General features: G+C 51.9%; 1 protein-coding gene across 4 annotated transcripts in view; it reads left to right on the top strand.

Moving 5' to 3' along the window:
* Nucleotides 1–20,577, top strand: part of Ptpre (protein tyrosine phosphatase receptor type E) — a 129,136-nt gene that overhangs the window by 40,666 nt on the left and 67,893 nt on the right. For 3 of the 4 annotated variants that reach the window (XM_078024284.1, XM_078024278.1, XM_078024287.1), the window contains exon 2: nucleotides 13,012–13,034. The gene's annotated coding sequence lies outside the window, so the exon portion shown is untranslated. Of the gene's footprint in view, nucleotides 1–13,011; nucleotides 13,035–16,374; nucleotides 16,547–20,577 lie in introns of those variants that run through there. The other variant, XM_078024273.1, reaches the window with a different exon arrangement.

Below are 20,577 nucleotides of genomic sequence, written 5' to 3'. Positions count from 1 at the left end.
GGTGGCTCTGAAGTCCCACACCTGCACAGGCAGGAGGCTGACCCCAGCGAGCTGAGAGCCGAGTGGGCTATTGGCACAGGTCCTGTTGCCCTGTGAGTGTGCGTGTGGGTCTGGGAGCCTCTCGGCCTTGCTCCAAGGGCTCGGGTCCAGGAGCCTTCAGGGATGCTGGCGTCCCCTCCTCTCTCCTGTCCAGAAATTCCAGAATTTGGATTCATGTGCAACCTCGAGCCCAGTGTTCAAAATGTTGAATTTGAGTTGTTCGGCTTTTTTGCAGAGGAATTTAAACTTGTGGGTGAGATAACCCCCCACATGCAGATTCCAGTGGGGAACCCCAGGGACCCTGTCCTCTAGCGGCTTTCAGGACTGAGCTGCTTCTGGCTTCCCAGACCACCCTAACCTCAGAAGCCAGCCAGTCCAACGGGAGGGCAGGAAGGGGTCTGGTCATCACAGCTCTGGGGTGACAGGTCTGTACTTGCAGAGTTAGTGGGAAGCAGAGCTCTGGGACCAAATCTCCTCCTCCTGTTCTTTACCCCCACGTGGACGCCTGTCCTTCAAGCCCAGCTGAGCTCCCTTCCTTGTTACCCTGGGCAGACCTCCCCTCGCCACCGCTGATAACTCATCCATGTTTTCATGTAGCCCAAAGCCCCTAATCAAATGTTCCCAACGTGACTGGCATTTGATAAGGCCCTGCTGGTCCACAGTGGTCCAGCTGGTCCACAGGTGGAAGGACGCCTGGGAACAGCCTGCAGAGCTCTTTATTCTTCCCAACTCTGACGCTGTGGTTCGGGCTGTTCCTCTGCTCCCCCCACAGTGAGCTCGGTTTACCAGCGAGGCCCCAGTTCTGGTTATAGCTGCACTCACAGAAGAGCTCACCTGCCATCTCCCCTGGTTACCTGGAGATTTTAGGTGGATGAAACTTCTTTTCACATCAACAGGATGTTTGGCTCGGGGAGGGTCATTTCATTTTAGTCCTGAAATTTGTAAATGAGTAGTCATTTTAAAATACATTGTCGCCCAGGTGAAATTTACCTGGGGCTGTGTCGTTAGAATTAATGGAGCTGGCAAGATCCACTGGGGCCGTTATCCTGTCCCTTATTTGTCACAGAACCTGGAGGTGTCACTGCCATGTCCTGTGTCCCTGGCAGAGGTCTTGTCCTGTTGGGAGTCTCGCTAGGCTGAAATGTGAAGTAGTCTTAACACGAACATGACCTTCTCTTGTTGGGTGTAGGCATCACCCTAATGGGGAATCGGCAGGGCTGGCACCTTGAGGTAAACCACCTCAGACGCCCACACCCGACCCAGGCCCTGTGGACACAGGGAGTCCAGCCCAAGGCTGGTACCAGGGAACCCGTAGAGTTGGGTTAGGACCAGGTTTGACACAACTAGGATGAAGTTTGACTTATAAATTAGGTACCATAAGAGATCAGCAACCCCAACTAGTCATGAAATGGGACGATCCTAGCAATGTACTGGAGTAAAATTGCCAGTACCATGGCGGGCGTGGGGTTGGACGGTAATTTACACAAGGGCCACTTGAACACAGCTCTGCGATCGGCGACAGCCTGCTTGCCCAGACAGCTGCAGAGCCGCCGACGGGCAGCCACTCTACACAGCGTGGGTGCGCTGGACTAGGGTGTGATTCATGTCCCTCTGGGACAGCGAGGGACGTGAATCACACTACTCAGAACACTAGGAATTCAGAACTTGTGAATTGTTTATTTCTGGATCATTTTACTTAATATTTTTGGACCCTGGTTGACCATGGGTAGCTGAGACCTTGGAAAGCAAAACTGCCAGGGAGGGGCTGGAGATGTGGCTCGAGGGGTGGCGCACTCACCTGGCATGCGCGAGGCCCTGGGTTCAACCCTCAACACCAGGTAAAGATAAAATAAAGATATTATGTCCACCTAAAACTAAAAAATAAATATTTAAAAAAACACTGCTGGTGAGGAAGACACTGCCCCCCGCCATGATTTCCAGGGAACTCCCGACAGCCTGAGACTCTCGGGAAGGAGGAGATTGGTCGGAACACAGCATTTCCAATTCCAGCGGCCAACACCCCCTCCAGAGGCCAGGTTGCTCACCCAGGCCTCCTGAGGTTCCCGCTGATGGCCAGTGGACCAAGAGGTGTCCCTCAACCTCGGGCCCAGCTTGGACTAAGTGCAGCTTTCCCACATTTTGGAGACAGGGCCTGGTCTGCCAGAGCCCCCAGGAGCCTTTCTTTGGATTTGCTTGTGAACCTTCAATGACTTTGGGTTGGGTGGGCAGAGCACATGTCCGTCGGCTCCTCAGGGATGCGTCACACCAAGTACTGCCTTATTAAGGGTGCTGGGCTGCTTTACCCTGAGGGCAAGGAAGCACGGCCCACGTCCTGCCTCTGGTCAGCTGAGTCCTGAGCACTCCCCCTGGCCAGTGCCTGGAGTCCCTCCTCTACACAGCTTGTCCCCAGGAAGGGACTCCTGACCCTGGAGCCACGTTGGGGGTTGTCCCAATGCAGGGGGCTTGCTCTGGACCTGGCTCTGTAGCAGATCTAGCTGGAACCTCTTACCAACCATGTGCCTCAGGCAAGTCACTTCAGGGTCGTCTTGAGATCAGATGGAATCCCGCACGGGAGGTTTCGAGCCTGTCCTTGGTCAATGTGGTTATCAGGTAGCACAGGGACGCCCCTATTTCCTGGGCGCAGACCCCACCCATGGCCATACCAGGGGTCAGCAGTGGGCCTCACTCCTCACAGCCCCAGGCTCACCCACTCATTATCTCACTGGGTCATCACCGTGAAACTCTGAGGGACATGTCAGTGACCTCATGTGTAGAGAACATTGAAGTATCCAGAGGTGAAGGGACCTGCCCACAGCCACCCAGCCTTCCACTGCATCAGAGGGCAGGGCTCTGGCTCAAGAGAACACACTGCTTCCTTCTCCTTCCCTCAGAGGGTGGCCCACGCGGGGGGCAGGGAGGGCACTGACCCCCAGGTATGTGCAGGCTTACGTCAGCCCACGCTGCCTCTGGCCTGTGACACCTCCCCTCTCCCAAGCCTTGGCACCGTTCCCGCCGTGAGCCCCGGCAGCCTGGGCACCTGATTCCAAGGTGAGACCTTGAGGTGTAAAGAAAGTCCTTTTCCGAGAGCCTCCGGGAGGCGCTGCCTGGCGGTGGAAGGGGAGAGCTGGCCTTTGTAGGTGGACAGAACAGAAAGCCGTCCAACATCACACTTTTGTGGCGGAGGATTGTTCCAGCATGGAGCGCTGCATATTTTTGTGATAATGCTGTTTTTGTTGTCAAATGAATGCGGCAGTGTTCTTCCCTGTGGAGGACGGATTCGTTACAAGTTCACAGAACTTTTTCAGTGGCAGCGAAAAATAGGTGCTTGTCCTCAGCAGTGTGTATGAGGCCTGGAGACGGATTTGCCAGGGCTGGGTGACTTGTGAGTTCCCCGAAAGCTTACCTTTTATGACATCTCTGTGTTCAAGAGAGATGCTTAGCTTTTCCTCCTTAGACAACGCAGTGGGCAGCCACGGCGTTCTCGGCTCTCCTCACCTGTTTTAAAGCTGGACTCTCCCGTGCACTTTCAAGGGATTCTAATTAATAACTAGTCGAAATGAGTCAGGTGGGCCTGATAGACAGGAGCGATCATTACACCCAAATATTTGAGGGTGCTTTGACAAACCAACCAGTTGATTGGCAGATCAACTTATATGTCCCCTAATTTTCAAAATCTTTCTTCCCAATAAGTAACAAACTCCTCTGCTCTGGGAAGCACGTCCCTGCGAAGGATCTGTCATCCAGAGGACGCTTCTCCCTCTGTGTCTGGCACTGGTGTGTTTTTTCATAATCTCTGAGTGGTAGCCCCTGTGTGGCGAGGGATGCGTGCCACAGTCAGCCACATCTCTGATGGCCCTGAGCCTAGCCCACAACCTTATTTATGTCCCTGGTCCAGCCTGAGGTCACCTGCTTCCTTCCCCACGTCTCCAGGCACGTGGGTGCTGCCTGTTCTTCCGTAGCCCCCAGCCCCACCCCTCTGCCACAGCCCTCAAGCACACCATCTGGACCACAGGGATGTCCTGCTTCTGGTCTCCTTGGAATCTAATTCTGGAGAAAGATGCCTTGACTGGGCCAGCCCCAGGCTAGGAGCCGCTGCTTCTGTGTTTCCCAGCCCCCGGGCCTGCCACGATCCAGCTCTCACCCCTCTGTGCTCCAGAAGTCTGTTTGGAGGCTTGTCTTTGGACTTCCTTTAGGGTAGAGGCTTTGAGGTTGTGAGTGGATTTTCTTCTAAGCTGTAAATCCCTAGCACTCGGCACATCACTGGCTCACAGTAGATGCTCAGTAAGTGCTAAGTGACTGGTTTAGCATCTTTATCCATTCATCCACCTGGGATTTTCTGAGCTGCTGGCTTGTGCACAGAGGTGTTTAGGTAATAAAGAAGTTCTCAAGACAGCAGCTCCTATTTAGATGGCACCGAGCTAGCTGTGGCTTGTGTGTCTGGTGGTCCCCTTGCTCTGGCCATCTGTCAAGGGAGGGTCACACCTGCCCACGTGGTAGGGCAGCAGGCATGGCCTGACCTATGTCCACTGCCCTGCCCTGTGAATTGCCATGAGGGGGCAGCTGTTAGGGGGAAGCTGCCGACAGAAGGAAGAGGTGGTGAGGACAGAGTGCTGGGCAGGACCAGGCCACCCTGGAGGGCAGGGACAAGACACTGAGGGCAGGGCTCATGAGAGTTGAACCTGGCAGGTTTGAGTTATCAGGGAACAGCACAAAGAAGTCAGGGAGGGTGCTGGGAAGGTGCCTGTGAGAGCCGGTTGCTGTGGCCTCTGCCAGCCCAAGGCCCTTGCCTGGGAGCATGCACACTCCAATAAGCAATGCAGAGGGCGTGAGCTCACGTGCCCTGCTCTTCTCCACACCAGCTTGATCAGCAAAAATGCTGTCTCCTGCATTCATTAGCAATAGCTGTTGTTCTTTCACAGTAAAATTGCATTTATTTATTCTAGTGAAGTGGTCCTCCGCCATGGGGATTGGATCTGTGACAGCCAGCATTTTAATGAACAGCAGCAGTTGCACTTTTAAATGAGGCAGGAAGCCCTACCTTTGCTTTCATCCAGGGTCCATGGCAGGAGCGGACCTCTGAGTAGTGACTCTGCGGGCCTTGCCCTTGCTGTGTCATGTGGCTCTGCACGCTTGTTGTTGGTCTGTGTCAAAAGAGTCACCAGCCAGAGCCTTCGCATACACGGTTGGCAGCCTAGTCACATACCTAGAGTCACCTGGGGAAAGGCAGGTGCGTGTTTACCAACATTGGCTTCCTATGTCTGAATATTAGAGATGCATCGTGTTCTCTGAGGTTCAATGAACACAAATTTACTCAAGAAAAATATCTTTTGAAACAAATTTAGTGTTCATGTACCCAACCAGCCTGTCCTGGGAACCCTCTGCAGTCTGAGCCCAGTCTGAGGAATGAGAGAGAGAGCGATGCCTCTCTGCTGGGTCTGCCCATCCCAGCTGAGTTAGGGTAGGAACACTGTCAGGTACAGTGGGACCAAGGCTCCGGCAGGGCCAAGCAAGGAAGCAGTCCTTGGATGGGGGCTTCACTCCCCCCCAATCCAGCTTACCCACCCAGGCGTCTCCCTTGCTTCACTCAGTTGGTGGAGACATTTACGTTTGGGGGCCAGTGATTGCAGCCTCTGCATGCTCTCCTGGACCACATCCTGCCAGTCCCCAACATCAACCCTAAGATTAACACCTGGACGATGAGAATGGTCTTTGGACTTGGTAGGGCAGCAGCAGGCTGGGAGTTCTCTGGCATTCCTTGGAACACCATGGAATTCCCTCACTGATTCAGCAAAGGGCATGGACGCCTCTCCCGGACCAAGCAGTGTCCTCAGCCTACAGACTGTTTCTCTCCAGTTTTACTAGAAAAGGTGGCTCAGTGAGTGCACTGTGCAATTGCACCTCCAAACACATACGTCCACAGAAACACACTGAGGAGTGGACTGTGGCAACATGCCTGCAGGAGTCCACGAGGAGTTCATTTCTATTTCCCTCCAGGAAACACACAGCAAGAATGTCACTGCAGAGAAGTGAAGCCATCAAACTAGGTCTATCGCTTTTGTTTTCTATGCCAACTGGAAAAAGATTCTGATGTTGGATGACTTTTGGTGGAAAGCCCTGATCCTGCTGGAGGACAGAGCGCTCTCGGTGCCATGCCCGGGAGACCTGGGATCTCCACCCCCACTCTGGTCTTACAGACCAGGCCCTGGGTCCTGCGCAGGCTGGCCTTACTTTAGAAGGTGGCTGAGCTCCGCATGGCACCCGTAGACCCATGGGAGGAGACCAGAGGCAGGGCCAGCAGCTGGGGGCAAGAGGCCTGTGGGCCACAGCTGGGGCTGGACCCCACTTGGTTAGAAGAGAGCAAGTGAAGCAGGGTGTCCCTCAGACCTGGGTGTGTCACTCAGACCTGGGGGTGTCCCTCAGACCTGGGGGGTGTCGCTCAGACCTGGGGGTGTCGCTCAGACCTGGGGGTGTCACTCAGACCTGGGGTGTCGCTCAGACCTGGGGGTGTCGCTCAGACCTGGGGGTGTCACTCAGACCTGGGTGTGTCACTCAGACCTGGGGAGTGTCGCTCAGACCTGGGGAGTGTCGCTCAGACCTGGGGAGTGTCGCTCAGACCTGGGGGGTGTCGCTCAGACCTGGGGGTGTCATTCAGACCTGGGGGTGTCATTCAGACCTGGGGGTGTCATTCAGACCTGGGGGGTGTCGCTCAGACCTGGGGTGTCGCTCAGACCTGGGGGTGTCGCTCAGACCTGGGGGTGTCATTCAGACCTGGGGGTGTCATTCAGACCTGGGGGGTGTCACTCAGACCTGGGGAGTGTCGCTCAGACCTGGGGAGTGTCGCTCAGACCTGGGGGGTGTCACTCAGACCTGGGGGGTGTCCCTCAGACCTGGGGGTGTCGCTCAGACCTGGGGGTGTCGCTCAGACCTGGGGGTGTCGCTCAGACCTGGGGGGTGTCGCTCAGACCTGGGGGTGTCCCTCAGACCTGGGGGTGTCCCTCAGACCTGGGGGTGTCGCTCAGACCTGGGGGTGTCGCTCAGACCTGGGGTGTCGCTCAGACCTGGGGGTGTCGCTCAGACCTGGGGGTGTCATTCAGACCTGGGGGTGTCGCTCAGACCTGGGGGTGTCGCTCAGACCTGGGGGGTGTCCCTCAGACCTGGGGGTGTCGCTCAGACCTGGGGGTGTCGCTCAGACCTGGGGGGTGTCGCTCAGACCTGGGGGTGTCATTCAGACCTGGGGGTGTCGCTCAGACCTGGGGGTGTCGCTCAGACCTGGGGGTGTCCCTCAGACCTGGGGGTGTCGCTCAGACCTGGGGGTGTCATTCAGACCTGGGGGTGTCGCTCAGACCTGGGGGTGTCGCTCAGACCTGGGGGTGTCCCTCAGACCTGGGGGTGTCATTCAGACCTGGGGGTGTCGCTCAGACCTGGGGGCGTCCCTCAGACCTGGGGGGTGTCCCTCAGACCTGGGGGTGTCACTCAGACCTGGGGGTGTCGCTCAGACCTGGGGGTGTCGCTCAGACCTGGGGGTGTCCCTCAGACCTGGAGGTGTCGCTCAGACCTGGCGGTGCCAGGGGGCTCACAGGTGGCTCCATGCTGGACGTGGCAGGGGCCCAGGCTATGGCCTGGCTGAAGGACACTGGCTGAGCGTGAGGACCCAGGGACTGCTCTAGGTCTCCCACTGGCAGACGGCGGCAGAGCAAATAGAAACATGGCTGGAAGTTGCAGCTGCGTATTTGTGACACTTCTAGAACAATTCCAACAATGCCCCTTTTTTCTTGGAAGTTTTTGAGGATGATGTAAAGCCTGCCCCTCGCCCTCCCAACATGTGGAGAGTCTGGTACACTGGACGTTTTCCCAAGGCCAAGCAAACAGGCAAAGCTGGCCTTGGGCAGAGAGCATCCGATTCCCGGAGTCAGGACTGGACTTAGGCTGTGGGTGGGAGAGAGTGTCTTGGGTGGCAGGGGCAGAGGCTATGATCTGGGGGGCTCAGACCCTCGTTGGTCCTTGGTCCCTCTGAGGTGAGCTGAGGGGCTCACAGGTACGTCTTGGGAGCCTGCCTTCATCCTCCACATTGCAAGCGTTCTGTGACACTCAGAGCCCCCTGCAGGGCCCGAAGCCCAGTGGGCACTGAGGACAAGGCCTAGGGAGGTGGCACACCCCAGGGATATCTCCCCCAAGCTCTCAGAGGGTGGATGATGAGGTCAAGAAGGGTCTGAGAAGCTGGGCTGGGGATCCCAGAGCCTTGCCTTAGCTGAGTGTGCTGTGGACAGAGGGTCCTGCAGGGACCCCCAGGGGCAGCCCAGGGGGACAAGCCAGGAACTTAGTGCGGCCAGTTCCTAAGGGAGGCAGAGAAGGCGGGGGAAGCCTGGGTCCCATTGCACTCTTCCGTGGTAGCGCACTTTGTGGCAAATGATTTACCTCTCTGGGGCTTGGTTTCCTCATCTACAAAGCGGATCTAGAACAGATTCCTCCTGGGAGTGTGCAGAGGGGTCAGAGGTCGCTGTCTGTGCTTAGCAGGGCATCTGGCATGGACCCTGCTTTATGGTGGTGTTTCTCCAAGGAGCTTCCCTGATGCAGCTGTCCATACCACCCCAAGCTGGAGCCCCTGCAGGGAAGCTGCTCACGGGACAAAGATTTGTTTAGAAAACCTGACAATGACTGTCACTATCTGAGAAGTGGATACGCCCTGCCCCAAGAGGCGAGAAAATCATTGAGGTGCCCTCTGGGGCTGGAGCAGACCCTGCCCCTCGGAAGACAACTGGTTCACGTCACTGTGCTCCTAAAGTCCACAGTGATGGTAAGGGCACAGACAGACGACAGACTCAACAGTAAGGAAACCATTTGTACTTGTAAAAATGCGTTGTTTCTAAATCCAAAGAGGGTGCTCCGGCCGTGGAGTAGTTAGAGAGGCACCTTGTGTGTGCTTGAGCTGGGGGATGCTGAGGGCAGGGTGTGCATGGATCTTTGTCGAGCAGCTGCCCATGAATACCTTCCTAAAAGTCGCCAAATATTTAGGAGTCTTGCTGTCTGTTGGCAGAATGCGTGGTTGAGGAAGTGGATACTTTTTTTCCTGCCTTTGCAGAATTATTTTTGAAGGTTTCAGCCCCTTTCCAGGTGGCTTGAGGCCTTGGGCAGGTGGATAAGGCTCAGCCAGACTCCTTCATGTCAGGGCGGCCTCCCTCCCACCCGCCCCGGCTGCAGCGGCTCCTTCCAGCCTTTCTTTCCTACATTAGAGAAAGTAACAGCTTTGCTGATGCTTGGATGGTAAACAAGGAACTGTGAGACTTGGCAGAGGGCGGCAGCGTGAGACTCTGAAGCCTGATGATTCAGAAACATGGTGCACTTCCCTCCTGGTCGTAGTCCCTGTGCTTGGAGGTCGCTGTGATGGGGAGAGAGTGGCAGTCTGTGCACCCCCCGCCCCCTGACCCGTGCTCTCTTATTCATGTCATCGGGCCAGCCCACTGTCTTTGCAGTGGGGGGCAGAAAGGGGAGCCCAAGAGAACACATCCAGGATGGAGGAATGTGGCCTGCGTTGTGATCTCACCACAGAACTTCTTCAAGATCCTTGTCCCCATTATTTAATTACATGAAGTATCATCATGTGTGACCGACCGTGCTTTAGAAAAAATTCCATGCATCATTTGAAAGTTCGTATTTTAGGTATGTTACACGTGTAGAAATGTGTATGTAAACATTTTTAAATAAAATGCAAATCTGCATCAGAGCAACAAGGGAAGCTTACAAATACGCACGCCGCTCAGCACTGTAATGCTGCCCACTCAGATGCTTGCAATGCTTTTAGCCCTGGGTGTGCGCGAGAGACATGTTGCTTTTGTCTGAGTTTGGAAAGATTGGCCCATTCTGTCCGTCTCGGAAATAACTGGTTTCCCTGCAGTGGAACAGTTCCGACGGGCTGATTCTCACACCAGAGACCTGTTTCCTTCTTCGCAGAGTTGGAGCCCACAATTACTTCCCCATCGTCTCTCCATTCCAGAGCCACCAGGCTGAGCCCGCTCTGGCCACCCCCTTCAGGAGCTCCTGCCTCCTTATCTGAACTCGCCCGCCCTCCCACCTCTCTTGGGGCTGACTTTCCCTATTCCAGGTTGTCACAGCCGCTTTCCCAGGGTTTCCCAGGGCGGGCTGGGCTTCCTTCCTGTTCAGCTCCTGGAAGCAGAGTGGCAGCAACTGTGCACTCTGGGGACCCACTTGCCCAGCGCCAGCTCAGGGACCAGGCCACCCCCAGAGACCCAGTTCTCCCTGCAGGAAGGATGTGGACAACTGTCCTTCCAGGTGTTCCATGGAGCAGAGAACCCAGTGGCCTCTCCCTAGGATTGGAAGAGATTTCAAGGAATGAAGGATCCAATGTCACTGAGGCCCTCAGTAAAGTGCACTGCGGGGCTCCCCCTCCCTGTGAGCAGGACCCAGCCACTAGGAACACAGAGAGAGGAAGTGAGCCCTGCCTGAAGGGATCGCCACCTCCCTGGGGGAGCCAACCCCAAGCAAACCATGGTGGAAGGCCATGCAGATGGCTTCCCCAGAGGCCCAGCAGGGGGACTGGGCGGCCATTCCTGCTGCTCCTCCTGCTCTGCAACCTGTGGAGAAGCTCTCCAAGCCTCAGCGTCCTCCTCTTAACAGGGTCTCCTCACCTGCTGGGACAGTTGGGAGATGAGGCGGAGCAGCCCCGGGCACTCCATGGGCACTGTGAAGCTCAGCCCTCCTTCCCCTGCTGGAGGATGCTGCCCCCCAGGATACGGCAGGCAGCTTCCAGCTTGTGCAAGGAGGCTGCGCAGCCCTGGACCCGCCCTCAGGAACCACCCCCAGCCCATGGCCCTCATGTGCTTCTTTCACATTCTCCAACACTCTGCTCAGTGTCACAGTGACCATTCCCACTGGGGCCTTGGGAGGAGGTGTACTCGGGGACAGGTGTAGTTTAGGGAACAGGTAGTTGTCTGGGTTTTGCTCTACTTCTGTACTTAGAGAAACTGAAGTTGTGGTTTCATGAACCACAAACGAACAAAATTCATAATCTATTTGCAGTACCATTCTTCAATTATTCTTTGTTTAAAAAATCTTATTCAAAGTTAGGTGTTTAATGATCTGTGTTTGATCAGGGTTTTGTCGATTGCTTTATTCATTTATTTATCCAGTTGTTGACAAAATGAGCTCCTGATTTCATGCCAGGCTGGCTTTTCCTTGTGGTTTGACTTGAGCTCGTTGCCTCTGCTTGCTGCCCTGCTCCAAAAGCTGCTACTTACCTCCAGGTTTATTTAACTGCACTGAAGAATAGTTTTGAACATTTGTATCAACCCTCCTGAGAGACTGGAGGCAATGTCCACACCTGGCTTCTCCCCTTTCTTGGCCTCAAGCAAACACAAGTCACACTTTCCAGAATCTTCCCAGGGTCTTGTAAAGTAAGAGCAGTGGACTCTTGTAATACGCTACTACAAAAAAAGCAGTTCAACTATCCCCAGCAATCCCCAGTGACCACCTCCTGCCCAATACTGAGTGCCCCTCTACACCACTAGTGGGCTCTATGTTATGTGGGGCCTCACAGCACCTCAGAAACCCTCCAGGATTCACGAGTTATTCCTCAGATTGTCTCCCCATTGTTTTATACAGGTTTCCTAGGAGATAATTCTTTCCTAGTAGTGGCATCTTATTTTCTATGCAGACTATCACATCATTTGAGACTAAAACCTTATTCTTTTTTCCTTTCTAATTCCTATGTACTTTATTTATTTTTCTTATCTTATTATATTGGCTAAGATTTCCAGCAGGATGATAAATATGAGTGATGAGAGCAGATATCTTTGTTTTGTTCTTCTTGGAGAAGGAAGCAATCCATCTTCCACCATTAAGATTAATTTTAGCTATAGATTTGCACAAGCAGATTTAAAATCGCTTAGTAACCACAACTATTTCTTTTGCTTCTTTGGCTTCAAACCTATTTCATGAGTCAATTTTTAATTTAACAATATAGTGATTTTATAACCACCTGTTATAATTTGTACTGTAGAGTCTTTATTGTGTTTGGTTTAAAATAACCAGCCTTGCCAGGACTCGGATAACAAGCAGTCTGTTTTGGTAGAAAACATCATGTACTGCTTTAGCTATTTTAAAACAGCAACAATCAAAACATGATTCCACCCCTCATCAGTGCAAGTATGCACTCCCAGCTGAGCATGGTGTCCATCCACAGGTGGACAGAAGCCCACTAGCCCCAGTACCGACCACTCACACAGGAACATGAACACTGTGTCCACCAACAGAACAGTGGGTAAAAAAACAAATGTGGTCATGAAAGATTCGTTTTCTGTAAAGTGTTGGCACATTCTGTGTCATGGATGGACCTGAGAAACATGACGTTCTGTGACAGAAGCCAGCTGTAAAAAGGTCACATGTTGAGTGAACCCATTTAGGTGGATTGTCCAGAACAGGGAAATCCACAGAGATGGAAAGTAGCTGAGTGTCTCCAGGCCGAGGTGGAAGGGCAAAGCTGGGAGCCAATGGGTGTGAGGCTTCCTTTGGGGTGAAAAAAATGTTCTAATATTAGATTCAAGTGATGGTTGCAAATTTTGTGAATCTACTAAAAAACTGTTGAACCATACACTTTCAACAAGTGAATTTTGTCATGTCAATTATACCTTTAAAAAGCCTTTATCTTAATTAAAAAAAAAAAATCTAACGTGAGAGCTAAGTGAATGGTCAGGCTGGATACTGGTGGCACTGTGAAACAGGGTGCCCCAGCCAGGTCTCACGGGGCCATCCTCAAGGGCAAGGAAACACACACTCCATTAGGAGCAGCAGACTGTGGGGGTCTTAGGGGCTGGACACCAGGCATCGGGGCCTATCAGGGGTCTCCCTTGGTGGACTGGCAGCCAGAGACCACAGCAGAGGTTGGGTCTGGACGCTGTCTGAAGCATGGACACCCGGAGTTCTCCAGGAGACTGACACTGTCTCTTCTTTCTTTTTCAGACTATAGCCCTCGTTTTCACTTGGTGAGTACAAAACTTTTTTTTTTAATTTGTTTTCACTGTAGAGTTAACTAGCTATAAGACTGTGTGGGATTCCACTGAGGGACTTGTTTTCCTGAGGAAGAGGGCCTCGTGGTTGGTGGGTGACATTTTGCTCCACGCCTCGCCGTGGGCCAGGGGGCTTCACACTTGCAGTCGCATCTTTTTTTACGTTTGGCTCGGTTGCTCCGGATCCGGAACTGTGTTGTTGAGAGCACCCTCTGCACGTGCTTCCTTTCTCTGACTCATGGGTACTTTCCAAAGGGCTTCCCTTATCTCGGTGGCACACATTTGACGCCTATTAGGGCACACAGAGGTGCATAATTGCACGGGTGGTAATTGCTTCTTAAATTGATCTGCTGTGGGGAAAACTGCTGAAAAGGAGATTTTCTGGATTGCACGCCTGGTAAAAACCGTGTCGCTGTCACACATTTTATGCCTTTGGGGGACCAGGCCACAGCAAAATTCCATGGCTTTGATGTCCTTAGAAAGGGAAAACTTTAAACACCATAGCTGTTTTGTGATCTATTTAATCAACTTAATGCTGTTCCGTTTCCTGCAGAAAGCCAGGGAAGGAAATCTGGGTGTCCACAGTGTGCGCAAGAGGCGCATGGAACCCTCTCGACCCCTACCTAGCACTACGACCCTGGCCACTGGGAAGCTTAGTTTCCTAAACGCAGAACCTTATTTGAGATTTGCTGTGCCCCAGAATTATTTTAAGGCCAATGGCTCAGCTCTTTTGTCCTGGCTGCCCCCTCTTATAGGCAGAGGCCCTTTACAGCACCATTCCATCTGGGCATGAGTGTTTGTGGCTATTCCTGGTGTCACCAAAGGCGTTTCGGTTGCCTGGATATCTCTCCTTACTTCAGTAAAGAAATGTGAAATATAGTGAAAAATTTATTGAGTTAGAGAAGAGCTACCTACTAAACTGGTTTTGATACCATTGTTGGCACCTGTTGCACCATGACTGGGTGTCATCCATTCTGAGTGGCATACTCTGCATGGGTAAACGTTAATGGTGGGATCAAAGAGGAGGATCTTACTGGAATAACATTTGTGGGATGGAGACATAATTACACAAAGTCTGCAATCCCTGTTGCCTCAGAGTCCCAGCCAGAGGTGTTGGCTTGTCCATGATGGCTAGGACGCATATGAAACATGATGCTCATCAAAACCGTGGATCCAAGTGCTTTGAGAATGCACCTCCCAGGCTGGAATGAAATATTTGAGGGTCAGACCCCACAAATGCATCTCCTTCTGAAGCCCAGGGGGCCTATTCTGGCTTGTTCCCAGCAAGACCTGGGCACTGCTCGGCTCCCTGTTCTTGCTGGCCCTCCACTTGCAGCCTTTCCTTCTGCCGGTTCTAGGAGTTCCAGCTTCTTGGCCAGTGGACCCACTGCTGGGCAGTGAGTCAGCAGCTCTCCAGCGGAGAGATCCTGTGACAGGTGCTGGCTCAGTCCCTCCTCCCCAGCATGTCTCAACCCCAGCTAGAAGTGTAGAAGTTGGGGCCCTGCCCAGGCGCACCTATGTCCAGGGGCTGGCTCTGGTGCCTCCTGGTCTCTACCCGGGATGCGTGGTAGCCAGAGCAGCTCTGGGCAGCACCTCCTCTCCTCCTGGCCCATTCCTGGCCACTGTTTCAGTTCTGCTTAGGGGACTGCTGAGTTCCTGGATTTAAATTGCTTCCAATTTCAGGAATCTTTGTCTTTGGCATGAGGAGCAGATATTTGAAGCGTGGGCCTCCTGCCCACTGTACCTCATGCTGCCTTCATCTGGAACCAGTTACTGGGCTGCCGGGAGGACAATCTGGCTGGTCTTTTAACCTGTTGCATTTCCATTGCTGACCATTTTAGACTCCTCAGAGCCTCAGGATATCAATTAATAGAAGGAAATCTATTTCTAACTTGTGGGATTAGAGACTTACTTTTGAGTCAGTGAGAACTACGTAAGAATCCCTGTTGGGCAGGGCAGGGCAGCCTCCTGTGACTGGAGACATCACAAGCCAGGAGCCAGGTAGCCTTGCTTAGTGAATATGCCACCACATGAATGCGTCTCTGGTTGTGATATCTAAATATGAGGCCCAAGGTAAGCATTTAATAAATGCCAGCTACTGTTATTACTGCTATTCTAACTCTTAACCTCATCACAGAATTAAGACAACTGTTCTTAACTTTTAAAGGAGCCATTTAACTGGGCTGTTGTGTATGTGTCCCCCCTTTTGTGGATATCAGAGTTCACTTTATAGAAATAATCCCTGATTTTTTCATTAAAAACCCAAATTAATATTTGACTTTCAAAAAATGAATCCGATTTTTTCCTTATTGACTCGAATTAGGAGTCTTTAGCCACGCCCCCATTCTCAAGCTGCTTTTCCTTGCATGTAACCATGTGCTTGTAGAAATGCCACTGTCAACTGCTCACCTTGGGTTTCAAGTGGACCGAGTTTCTTTCAACTGGAGCGTGCTCACCTCCCTGGGGGTTTCCGTGGCTCAGTATGTCATGCAACGGAATTTAAAAACTAATAATTTATGGAAGACACACAATTGAAGTTAAATATTTCCTGCAAACTCTTTAAGGTCTTATATTTTTAAACCTAGGGGTATCCACCAGTAGGTAAAATTAAATGATATTATAAGTTCACTGTTCCACTTTGGTTCATGGAAATACCAAAGGAACAAAAAAACCAACTAAATTAAAGCACAACTATTAGGCCGCCATGGATTTTTATTTTGAAGTTTAGTAGGACGGTCACCCACCAGCTGCCCTTCAGTGGTGCGCTGTGCTTCCTCCTCTGTCACTTTTGGTACCTGCCCGGTCATTTTTCTTTCTTGCTGTGGGTGTGAATGGCTACCACGACAGGAAAAAAAAGAATCTGTAGTTTTTAAAATTAAGCTCCTGGGCCTAGTATCATTCTGACGGGGCCGGTGAGCAGGCTAGCTGTCTGTCTGGCTGTGCAGCTGGGGAGACGGGCTTCAGGTGGCAGGACAGGAGGCCTGTGCCCTGAGCTGGCCTTCAGGTCACAGGAGCGAGAGAGCTGCTGCAGGTCAGAGGAAGAGGGATGGTGTGCCCCTCTGTTGGTGCCATGGAGCCCCGGGGCACCCACTCGGAGCCACTGTGCTTCTTCCCATAGTGGGAAGGTTCTCCCAATGACTACTCCCGGAAGAGGCGGCAGGGGAAAGAATGCCTCAGGAAATGAGGTGACCCGCAGATAAGTCCTCATGCGGCTCTGTTTCCACCCCCCTGGGAAAGATTCCGCATTCTTTCAAGAAGTGCCTCCAGCAGGGAATCATTGGTCATAGAGGGAAGGCCTGGTGCTCAAGCGCAGTTTCCACTTGGAGGAAATGGGAACAGACTCCCCTTATAAGCCAGCCTGCTCACTGCCTGTGCAGCAGACCCGGTTCAGAGCTGGGGTTCTTCTAGAAATCCTTTTGAGTGGACAAGGAAACATGGATTCGCCAAGGCCAGGATGTCTCCCCAGCGTCACCCCAGCAGGACAAGAGGTAAAGGGGGATTTTCCGGTTACTCTGAATTTATATCATGCTTGCTTATAATTTCTAAGGTATCCAAAAATTCGGTAAAAGACTAACATCAAGAAGCCTTCATTAAATGAACCTTTGGCAACCACTTCAGCTGACTTTGCCCAACTGGTGCAGGAAATCTGGGGTTTCTGTTTCAGGAAGCCATTTCTAATCCACCATAGCTCAGCCAGGCTTGCACAGGGGATGGCAGAAGGAACTTGCTTGGGCCTGCTGGGTTGTCAGACAGCCAGGAGTCAAAGGTTAAGTCACCTCTCTAGAAAAACAAACCTAACAATTGCAGAGGCCCTCGGCTGGCTGGACAACCTGTGGAAATCCCACCCATGGAAAGCTGGACCTTTCCTACGTTTATAATCAAAACTGCCTTGTGGATTTTCCCTCCCAGCTGAATTTGGGAAGCAGCATTTTAAATTGACAGTGGTGCTCTGAGAAATAGGAGATGACTGAGGCCAGGCAGCATGTAGCACTTCCAGGACTGTCCTGGCTGCACCAGGCCAGGCGGGCGGGCAGTGTGCGGTTTTCCTGTCTGTGAGCTCACAATGTGGGGACAGATGGCCCTGGTGGCTGCAGACATGGACCTTCTGCCTGAAAGGTGGCATCCTCCACTTTGGGGGACAGGAGGCCAGACGTTCATAAGCCCTTTGGGGTGCGAGAGTTACAGGTAGAGTGCTCAAGCCCAGCAGGCCACTGCATCAGGAACAATGTCAGGTGCCAAGTGCAAGCACAGGGACCGATGCCCCCAACACAGGAACTCATTGTCGCCGGCAGCTCCGTCCCCTGGGCGCCCACGTGAATCAGGACATCAAGCACCATCTAATCTGCCAATCCAAATGACTTTTCAAAGCTGCTTATTATGATGCAGAGTTTGGTATTAAAGTATTTTTTTAAAGTTAGAAAGGAGAAAAAAAAAAGGATCCTTATGGAATTGCTGAGCAAAAAGGTGTCACATGGTGGATTCTTGGGACAGCTTTTCTCCTCAGTGAATAGAGGGAAGCACAAGCAAAACACAAAAACTGGGTTCGTGTTGTTTTTATGATGAGAGCTGATTGAATTCTAACAACGTTTAAAAATACCTCAATGGTATTTAACTGATTCAAACAAGTTTACCAAGACTGATTCACTGGCAGAAATGGTGTAAATTTCATGTTCAAATGAGACGCATGTGTGCGAGTGTGTGTGTGTGTGTGTGTGTGTGTGTGTGTGTGTTAAAGCTATCACATTCCCATGTTGCTGATGAAAACTGAAATTTTAGGAAACATCACGCTGGTGGAAATTATTATTCAGAAAAAGAGGGTTTGGTCTATTTCCTGTTTTCCCAGATAACTTAAATGCCTGTGCTTAAAACATGCATTGAATTTAGACAGGACACACTCATGTAGGACCGTTGACAAAGCTGCTCAGATTCCTTATCTCGTGTGGGCTTCATAAATCCCTGGAGGAAGCCCAGGTGTGATTCATCACCTCTGCCTCCAAGATGAGCAAGCAGAGCCCGCAGGCTGGAGAGCGAGTTGCCAGGACCCTGAGAAAGGACAGTGGTCAGCAGCACCTGGTACCGCGCTGGCTCTCTTTCCCATGGTCATGACGACACGTGCACTGTTTGTGATACCAGGTCAATCTTGGCAGAGCTGTTTGGAATCCATTAAAAACCACCAGAAGGTCCCCTCCACCTCCAGCCACGTTCCTCCCAAGCTGGAACGCCAGTCGCTCCTCTCACGACGGCCAAGGTGAAGTTCAGACCTGCCAGAGGAAAGCTCTTCCATTGAGAGAAGGGTGGTTTTCAGTGATGCGAGCAGTCGAGAGCATTAACAAACAAGAACACATCCTGTGGGTTGGGCAGACTGTTTGGGAGGAGATCACTGTATTTTGGAACAACTTCATGATCATTGGAGTTGATCTTGGCCAGGGTTTCCAACGGCTTCCGCATGTTATCTGCTGACCAGACTCAGTTTTCTAATCTCCTTCCACACATTTGCCAGGCTTCCGCTGGCGGTAGTTGGTGGCTCGTGTGCCCCTCACCGAGCGCTTATCAGGTGTCTCCTGTGGGCTCAGAGTTGTGCAAAGTCTTGAAAAATGAAATGCTAGCTCATAGTCCTGATTTCAGCAAGTCCGATCGGTAGGCCGGCGTCTGAGGCCTCCTCTGGTGAGTGTAAATGGGGGTTCTGCACAGGAGCCTGAGTGCACAGAAGCAGTTTCATTCTAGAAAGCTGAATGACTTAGTCACCCCATCACTCTGAGTCAGACCTCTTGGTCTAAAAATAAAAGGCTGAGTGAGAACGTTTAAAGGTCCTTCAAGACACCGGGTTCTTCAACAGAGGGCAGTGCTTATCTGGATTTGGACCTACCCAGACATCCCCAGGAAGCCCTCACTGCCAAGCATCCCTGACGACTGGCCAGTGTGTCCCCCCGTTCCCTTCCGGGGCGAGGCAGCACATCATGATGAACGTGCTGGTAATTTTTGCTTTGACAAGAGAGCAGCTGTCCTGAGGTCCTTTCTCTGCCCTTCTCCCTCATTTGTGTTCTCTCCCACTGCCTCCACAAGAAGCAAGGACATACGATGGAGGGTTTTATTAATGGAAAATTTTTATTTATAAAACAGTAATTTTCCCCCCCATAATGTTGCTTATGTGCAGGAAGAAAATGCTGAGCATCCATGGGCTTTGGTTTTAAGGCTTAGGCAGAAACACTAGTTAATATATTTTAAAAATATGGTTTCTTCACCGTTCAAAGCCCATTTTAGCAAAGGGTTCTGGGAGCCGCGTGATGGTTTATGTGACTTGCAGGTGTGGTTCACTGCAAAGGACAATCATGTGCTTAGAAGCCACAGACCCCCCAGCCCTGCCTCGACCCTCTTGGAGGAGTTCTCTGAAGAAGCCCAAATGGCAAAGGCCTGGCTTAGATGGCTGAACACACACCCTGGAGCCAGATCACATTCAGAGGAATCACTGTTTTCCAAACCTGCTTTGGCTTCCTTCCAATCTGAAGCCAGCTCTGACATTCTGTCTTGCTGTTTCCTGTTGTGGGCGGATTGATTTAATTTTTAATGAGTGATTCACTGCCCATGGCTGTGTGTTTTCCTCCTGTTGAGATGAGAATTAAGTCATGTTTCCTTTAAAACATTATTTTTTATATAAACTGGGTAACATGGTACTCAGAGTTGGAGACAAAGAGACAGAGTAATATCCCTTAAGAGAGGGCCTCCAGCCCTTAGGAAATGGCAATCACGTGACCAAGATGTTCTTCAAAGAGATGTGTTGCTAAACACCAAAAACACTTCTTGCTATAGCAATGTTTTCAAAAGTTGTGTAATTTTTCTGAAAACTTTTTCAAGGGGTTTCTACAAACTTCATGTATTTGGGAAACCGTGTGGTAGGTGTCCCTGATGGGAAGCCCAGCAATGTCATCCTTCTCTGGTGCGTGTGTGTGGGGCTTCCTTCCTGTCCACTGTGTTTACTCCAAGTGGCCTCTGACTGCGAAGCTGGGGCATAGCAGCTTCTCTGTTGCCTGGATGCTGCTCCCTCAGGATGAGCTGAGCACCCGGCCGGGAGCCCGCCAGACAAGCTGTCCCTGCTTCGTCCTGACCTCCAGCATCGTGAGGTCCCCAGCATCAGATTTTACAAGCTGGTACCCAGGAACTTGCTGTCCACAAGAATGACAAGCACAGCCATCAAAGAGTGTCCAGAGGTGGCAGGAAAGGTACGATCAGAGGAGAAACAAGGAAGGAAAACGCAGTAAGAGGACAGGGATGGTGGCCATTGGTGGAACAGTAAGATCTGGAGACGCAGAGGGCGGGAAGCCCAGGAAGAGCTTGGATCACTGGGCTCACTGCGTGTGGCTGTCATCAGTCACCTTCTTCTTGGACCTTGGTCTCCTCAGTTTCCCAGGCAGCACCTGGAGTCTCTTCTGCAAGGCTCTGGAATTGTCAGCTCAAGGTGGGGCCCTGGAGGAAACAGCAAAACTAATCTGCAAAAAAATGGTCCATGCTGGCGGTGGGAACT

This window comes from Ictidomys tridecemlineatus, chromosome 1 (genome assembly GCF_052094955.1).
Source record: "Ictidomys tridecemlineatus isolate mIctTri1 chromosome 1, mIctTri1.hap1, whole genome shotgun sequence".
In the NCBI taxonomy this organism is placed as follows: domain Eukaryota; kingdom Metazoa; phylum Chordata; class Mammalia; order Rodentia; family Sciuridae; genus Ictidomys; species Ictidomys tridecemlineatus.
This window is presented reverse-complemented; position numbering and strand designations above follow the sequence as displayed.